Here is a 7,725-nt window from a genome sequence, read left to right as displayed (position 1 = left end):
TGGACGACAAAGTTGTAGAAACATCTCAAGGATGATCAATGGAAACAGGATGCACCTGAGCTAAATTTTCAGTCTCATGGCAAAGGGTCTGAATACTTATGTAGATAAGGTATTGTTTCTTTGATGAATTTCCAAACAATAAAAAATAAAACGGGTTTGCATTGTCATTATGGGGTATTGAGGGGAAAAAAAACAAAATCCAATTTAGAATATGGCTGTAATGTAATTGAGGGGGAAAATGTCAAGGGGTCTGAATACTTTCCGGATGAACAGTAAGTCTTCCAATCAAGATGCTTGACAATTCAGTAGGAATTTTGTACTGAAAGTATATTTCCTTGTTTGTTCCACCTACCCTCATGGGTCTTGCGTAGCACGTTGATGATGTCAGCAGGCTCCATGGTGAGCTCATCAGCCTGCTGGGCAACGTATTGTTCCACACACTGCACCTGGGGACAATCTTTAATCCCATAAAAGGTTAAAGCTACAATTTCACTTCAGGGAAGTATGTGCATCTAACTAATAATGTTAATATTTTATAACTGGGTCAGTCACATCTTTTTACTCACCCCAGTCCTCATAAATCACCTCTTCCTTCTTTCTGTTTGGGTCATTTATAGAAGGGAATGCTGCCATCCACCTGTGCATATCTGACCTAGAGAGAGAGAGAGAGTAGAAACTTGGTACAACACTGTGGAATGCATTTTTGTCTTTACTCTTTCGTGTATAGTGCATTATCTGAGAGGTGGTTGGTTGGGAGGCTGTGTGTGTGTGTTTTCTCTCACTCTGAATGGGCCTTCAGCAGGTGTTCACAGGCCAGGCCTCGGTGGTTCTCCAGCAGTAGCAGACAGAAGGAGTGCTCCAACTTGGGCCCTGGGTCCTCCGCTCCAGCCCCAAACCCTGTGGGCTGGACCTGCACCAGGGAGCGGTGGGTGTGGTCTGTCACCATATAGCGCTCTGAGCTGGAAAGGAAAGGGGGAGAGAAACTATACTCAACTTGCATATTCACCACCCAGCAGGCAAAACAAGGTTGAAATATTATGACAACCAATTGCCCACAACGCATTTACTTAAATGGTCAGAAAACATTGTAACGGTTGGTCAGTATGTGGAGTATGTCCTTTTGCTTGCCTCTTTTTGCATGTGATGATGAGTAGGTCATTGAAGAGGAAGAGGTAGATGGGGGTGAGTTTGAGACGAGCACTGAAGAGGGAGGCCCCCTTTGATAGCTCATATAGCTCTCCTCTCTTCTCCAGGATGCGAGCCTTCGAGACAATGGGAACAGCCTGCATGTGGACATGGGGGAGAGGCAGGGTCTCAATCAGTGAGCTTCATCCAATCAATCATTTATAAAGACCTTTTCTGCAGTTGTCACAAATCCTTCGTTTACACAAGCAGCCCAATTATGAAATTTTTTCTCTCACTCATTTGTCTTTTGACCAACTGGGGACCGATTTCCCAAAAGCATCTTAAGGGCATTTTCACCAGTTATGGAGAAAAAATTTTTGGAACGGCCTTATTTCTATTACAGCACATTGGATTACTCTCATTCATATTCCATTCACCCAGTTCAATGTAACATCAATAGGTTTAGGCTACTACATAATACTAAAATGATCCCTATACCCATCATAAGGTTGCTACAACCTAGCCTATGATTGAAAGTTTACAACGTAGGTGCACACAGGTCGAGAGACATTTGAGGTGACAGACGGTAATCATTAGTCCAACCGTTGCAAACTAGTTTTTATTGGAAAAATTCAGGTGTTTATCCCTGTTTTTGTTCTGTTTGCTTCAGTTAGAGAAACGTTTTAACAGAATCAATGGAATGAATACACCCCCTGATAACACCTGAACACAGTTCACTTTCATAGCAGCCACGTAACCGAAAGGTTGCTAGATCGAACCCCTGAAAGATGAGGTAAAAATTCCTATTCCTGGCTCTCCTCTCACCTCTTCCCTTCATGTGTGGACTTCAATGCACAACCCATCAGCTCTATGTGACTAGGCGAAAAAATGTTTCCAAGCCAAAAAGCTGCACACAGTCTACATTGTTGTCACCATATTAGCTAAATAAAGTCATAGTCAGCATAGCTAATAGAACTAACGCATTAGTAAACCTACTACAATCACGCAGTAACGTTATTGTGCAGTCACACCGGCAAATACATTTGTAATAGCAAAAGCTTACCTTGACTTAGAAGAGTTCCAGTGTTGTGTTGGAAAGTCATAGCGAGCTACTGTAGCTAACATAGCATCCCTCTGTTTTAAGCAGGGTGTTTCAGTAGGCTAAACTAGCTAGCTGCATTTGCTAGCTAAGTAAGTGAAAAAGTGTCATTTGCTTCTTAATTTTGGAAGAAATTAATTTGTTCAAAACTGTTCAACTATTGTCTTTCTCTCTCTTTGAGCCAAGTACTCACCACATTTTATGCACTGCAGTGCTAGCTAGCTGTAGTTTATGCTTTCAGTACTGGACAACATGTCAGTTCATGCTGTAAGAGCTCTGATAGGTTGAAGGACCGGAAGTTATAATTACTGTGTAAGTCTATGGAAGGGGATGAGAACCAAGAGCCTCCTAGGTTTTGTATTGAAGTCAGTGTACCAAGAGGAGGATGGAAGCTAGCTCTCCTCCGGGCTACACCATTGTGCTATCCCTACAGAGTACTGTTGCGGCTACTGTTGCGGCCATGCAGTATAGAGAGAGAGGGTTTCACGGTAGAACAAACTTCTTCTACATCACAACTTGAGAACTGAACAAAATCCATGTTTTGGAGAATGTGTAAACGGTCGGTGGAGAAGCCAGCTACGACCCGGTCCGTTTTGTTTCATTTTTGTGACCTCATAAAAGACAATACAGCCACATTACCATAACTCTGTTTATATTGGTGCCTCCATTATGAGGTTTACGCCTAATTATTGTATAAAATGAATGAGTAAAGATTTACTCTAAACTATTTGTGTAATGATATGTGAGTTTAACTAAGTCATTGGCCCGCCCCCATGAGCACAGACATGATCTGGCATCATGGAACAGCTCTTTTCTACTGTTACGAATAAAAACCCCACCTGAAGAAATACCCGTACCTCGGTCAGCTGAGGTGGCAAAGGTTTGAGTAGAGACCACAAAAACCTCAGTGTAAGCTGTTGTAATGGTTGTTGAATTCCTAGCCATAACACACGGAGCATTGGCTACACGGGTGGAAATGGTTAAACTCTGAGACTATCGAACCCGACAGAATAAGAGCAAATCTTAGATACTAATTACTAGTATGCAGCTAGAAATTGTTAACCTGGGATGCGAAGACCGTCAACCGCCGAAACACCTATTCCATGAGAACATTTCTGAATGGTACTCTGAAGTATCCATTCTAATCACGAAATACTTCAGGGAAGAAAAGAGAGACCCTCGGCTGAAACTTCCAACATAGGGACTGACGATTCCAACAGAGATCACGACGACACACTGGGTGTAAATATATATTGATTGCAATTATTCCTGAATGAGTGAGCGTTCATGTGCAAAGGATTATCATTTCAATTAATGTAATTATCAACTGTGTAGTGACTCTTTTGTAATTCCCGCACTTCTCAGTCCACACCCACTTCCCTTTGTCCACCAAGCCGTCATATCGGCTTAGCCCACTAGGGAACCTCCCCTATCATTTCCTTGTAACCATATCTACTGTTTGTTTGTTTATGCATGTCTGTGATTATTTAGTTAGTTAGAAAATAAATGAATAAGACAATTGGTGTATGGATGATTCATAGTAAAGGCTGGGTTTGTGCAGATAACCAACAATTTACGACGTTTGGAATGAGAATAACGTGAGGTAAAGAATAATTCATTAATTAGAAGACAAATTGATAAGATATTAAAATATCTGGAGTTATTTTAGGAAAATTGTAACTGTAATCTGAAGATTTTCCTTGGTGCCCTAACTTCCTAGTTAATTACATTTACATGATTAGTTGAATCACGTAATAATAATTAGAGAATTGATTTGATAAAGTAAGTCTTCACTTTAATGATGGCAAAGACACGATAACTACATGAACAAAGGTGTGTGGGCGTTTGCTAGTCAAACATCTCATTCATTCATCTCAATTACAACCATTATTGGTCACCTCAATACCGTTCCCTAAAATATGTTGGTGTTACCTTAGTCCTTCTTGCAAACAGTCTTTCAAGATACACGAAATGAAGTATGTGGACACTGCTTGTCAAGCATCTCATTCCAAAATCACAGGCATTAATATGGAGTTGGTCCCCCCTTTGCTATACCAGCCTCCACTCTTCTGGGAAGGCTTTCCACTAGATGTTGGAACATTACTGCAGGGACTTGCTTCCATTCAGCCACGAGCATTAGTGAGGTCGGGCACTGATATTTTGCGCGATGCGATGAGGCCTATCTCGCAGTCAGCATTGCAATTCATCCCAAAAGTGTTCGATGGGGTTGAGGTCAGGGCTCTGTGAAGGTCATACAAGTTCATCCACACCAATCTCGACAAAGCCTTTCTGTACTAACCTCGCTTTATGCACGGGGGCATTGTCATCTGAAACAGGAAACTGTTGCCACAAAGCACAGAATTGTGAAAAACCACAACTTTGCAGTTGGCACTATGTATTCGGGCAGGTAGCGTTCTCCTGGCATCCGCCAAACCCAGATTTGAACATGCTTCCACTGCTCCAGAGTCTAACTGCGGTGAACTTTACACCACTCCAGCCAACATTTGGCATTGCGCATAGTGATCTTAGGCTTGTGTGCGGCTGCTTGCCCATGGAAACGCATTTCATGAAGCTCCCGACAAACCGTTCTTGTGCTGAAGTTGCTTCCAGAGGCAGTTTGGAACTCCGTAGTGAGTGTTGCAACCGAGGACTGACGATTTGTATGACGATTTTTTTTGACACCACGATCCACAAAGCATCTGTTTATCACTGATAGACCTCTCCCTATCTTTACAGTCATAGAATCAATATATTTTGACGATGGCCGTTTACAATCTAAGGTAACACCAAGTAATTTAGTCTCCTCAACCTGAGGAGCCACACATTTCATTACGAGGTCTAGAACTTAGCGAATGATTTGTACCAAATACAATGCTCTTAGTTTTAGAGATGTTCAGGAACGGTTAACTACTGCCCCCCCATTCTAAAACTGACTGCAACTCTTTGTTAAGGGTTGCAGTGAATTCACTAGCAGTGGTTACTGAAAATTATAGGGTTGAATCATAAGAATCCATAGACACACAGGCTTTGTTTAATGCCAGTGGCAGGTCATTGGTAAAAAGAGTAAAGAGCCTGGAGAGCTGCCCTGCGGTACACCACACTTTACATGTGTAACATTAGAGCAGCTTCAATTAACGAAAATCACCTGTGTTCTAGTAGATTGCCATATCTTGGATTCATAGCTATCTGAGGTTCAAAAGCCATAACACATACAGTACCAGTCACAAGTTTGGACACACCTACTCATTCCAGGACTTTTCTTTATTTTTACTATTTTCTACATTGTACAATAATAGTGGAGACATAAACTATGAAATCACACATATGAAATCATGTAGGAAACCATTTTTTTAAACAAATCAAAATATATTTAATATTTGAGATTCTTCAAAGTAGCCACCTTTGTCTTAAAGACAATTTTGCACAATCTTGGCATTCTCTCAACCAGTTTCATGAGGTAATCACTTGGAATGCATTTCAATTAACAGGTGTGCCTTGTTAAAAGTTCATTTGTGGAATTTCTTTCCTTCTTAATGCATTTGAGCCAATCAGTTGTGTTGTGACAAGGTAGGGGTGGCATACAGAAGATAGCCCTATTTGGTAAAAGACCAAGTCCATATTATGGCAAGAACATCTCAAATAAGCAAAGAGAAACAACAGTCCATTACTTTAAGACACGAAGGTCAGTCAATACGGAATATTTCAGTTTCTTCAAGTGCAGTCACAAAAACCATCAAGTGCTATGATGAAACTGGCTCTCATGAGGACCGCCACAGAAAGGAAGATCCAGAGTTACCTCTGCTGCAGAGGATAAGTTAGTTACCAGCCTCAGAAATCGGCATTAACTGCACCTCAGATTGCACCTCACAGAGTTCAAGTAACAGACACATCTCAGAGGTCATACAATAAGTTTTGTTGTGATTCATATGTTGATGATGTAAAGAATATTTGCTGGTCTGTGGTGTGTGATGAGGAGCAACCAGACGCTGCACTTGACGCATTTATGAAACTACTTGTTCCAGTTACTAATAATCAAGCACCCATTAAGAAAATGACTGTAAAAACTGCTAAATCCCCTTGGATTGATGAGGAATTGAAGAATGTTATGGTTGAGAGGGATGAGGCAAGAGGTATGGCAATTAAGTGTGGCACCCCAACTGATTGGCAAACGTACTGCAAATTAATAAATCATGTGACTAAACGAAAAATAAACTACACTATGAAACAAAGATAAATTATATAAATAATGATAGTAAATAGCTTTGGGGCACCTTAAATAAAAAATTTGGGAAAAAAGCTAACTCAGCTCTTTCATTCATTGAATCATTCATCACAAAGCCCACTGATATTGCAAACTACTTTAATGACTTTTTCATTGGCAAGATAAGCAAACTTAGGGATGACATGCCAGCAACAAACGCTGACACTACACATCCAAGTACATAGGACCAACTTATGAAAGACAAGAATTGTACTTTTGAATTTCGTAAAGTCAGTGTAGAAGAGGTGAAAAAATTATTGTTGTCTATCAACAATGACAAGCCACCGGGGTCTGACAATCTGGATGGAAAATTACTGAGGATAATAGCAGACGCCACTCCTATTTGCCACATCTTCAATTTAAGTCTACTAGAGAGCATGTGCCCTCAGGCCTGGAGGGAAGCTAAAGTCATTCTGCTGCCCAAGAATAGTAAAGCCCCCTTTACTGGCTCAAATAGCCGACCAATCAGCCTGTTACCAAACCCTTAGTAAACTTCTGGAAAAAATTGTGTTTGACCAGATACAATGCTATTTCACAGTAAACAAATTGACAACAGAATTTCAGCATGCTAATAGGTAAGGACACTCAAGAAGCACAGCACTTACACAAATGAATGATGATTGGCTGAGAGAAATTGATGATAAAATTATTGGGGGGGCTGTCTTGTTAGACTTCAGTGCAGCTTTTGACATTAACGATCATATTCTGCTGCAGGAAAAACTTGTGTTAAGGCATTACATCCCCTGCTATAATTTGGATACAGAGTTAATTGTCTAACAGAACACTGAGGGTGTTCTTTAATGGAAGCCTCTCAAATATAATCCAGTTAGAATCAGGAATTCCCCAGGGTAGCTGTTTAGGCCCATTGCTTTTTTCAATTTTTACTAACGACATGTCACTGACTTTGAGTAAAGCCAGAGTGTCTATGTATGCGGATGACTTAACACTATACACGTCAGCTACTACAGCAACTGAAATGACTGTGTTCACTCAACAAAGAGCTGGAGGTAGTTTCAGAGTGGGTGGCAAGGAATGAGATAGCCCTAAATATTTCTAAAACTTAAAGCATTGTATTTGGAACAAAACACTCACTAAACCCTAAACCTCATCTAAATCTTTTAACAAATAATGTGGAAATTGAACAAGTTGAGATGACTAAACTGCTTGGAGTAACCCTAGATTGTAAACTGTCATGGTCAAAACATATTGATGCAGTAGTAGCTAAGATGGGAAGAAGTCT

The 7,725-nt window shown here is 40.6% G+C and overlaps 1 pseudogene; it reads right to left on the bottom strand.

Annotated features, from left to right (window-relative positions):
- The window catches only part of LOC139536777 (rho guanine nucleotide exchange factor 15-like), a 29,099-nt pseudogene that overhangs the window by 1,885 nt on the left and 19,489 nt on the right, over positions 1 to 7,725 (bottom strand).

This window comes from Salvelinus alpinus, chromosome 13, assembly GCF_045679555.1.
Source record: "Salvelinus alpinus chromosome 13, SLU_Salpinus.1, whole genome shotgun sequence".
Lineage (NCBI taxonomy): Eukaryota > Metazoa > Chordata > Actinopteri > Salmoniformes > Salmonidae > Salvelinus > Salvelinus alpinus.
Note: the sequence above shows the minus strand (reverse complement) of the source record. Positions and strands in the feature narration are given on the sequence as shown.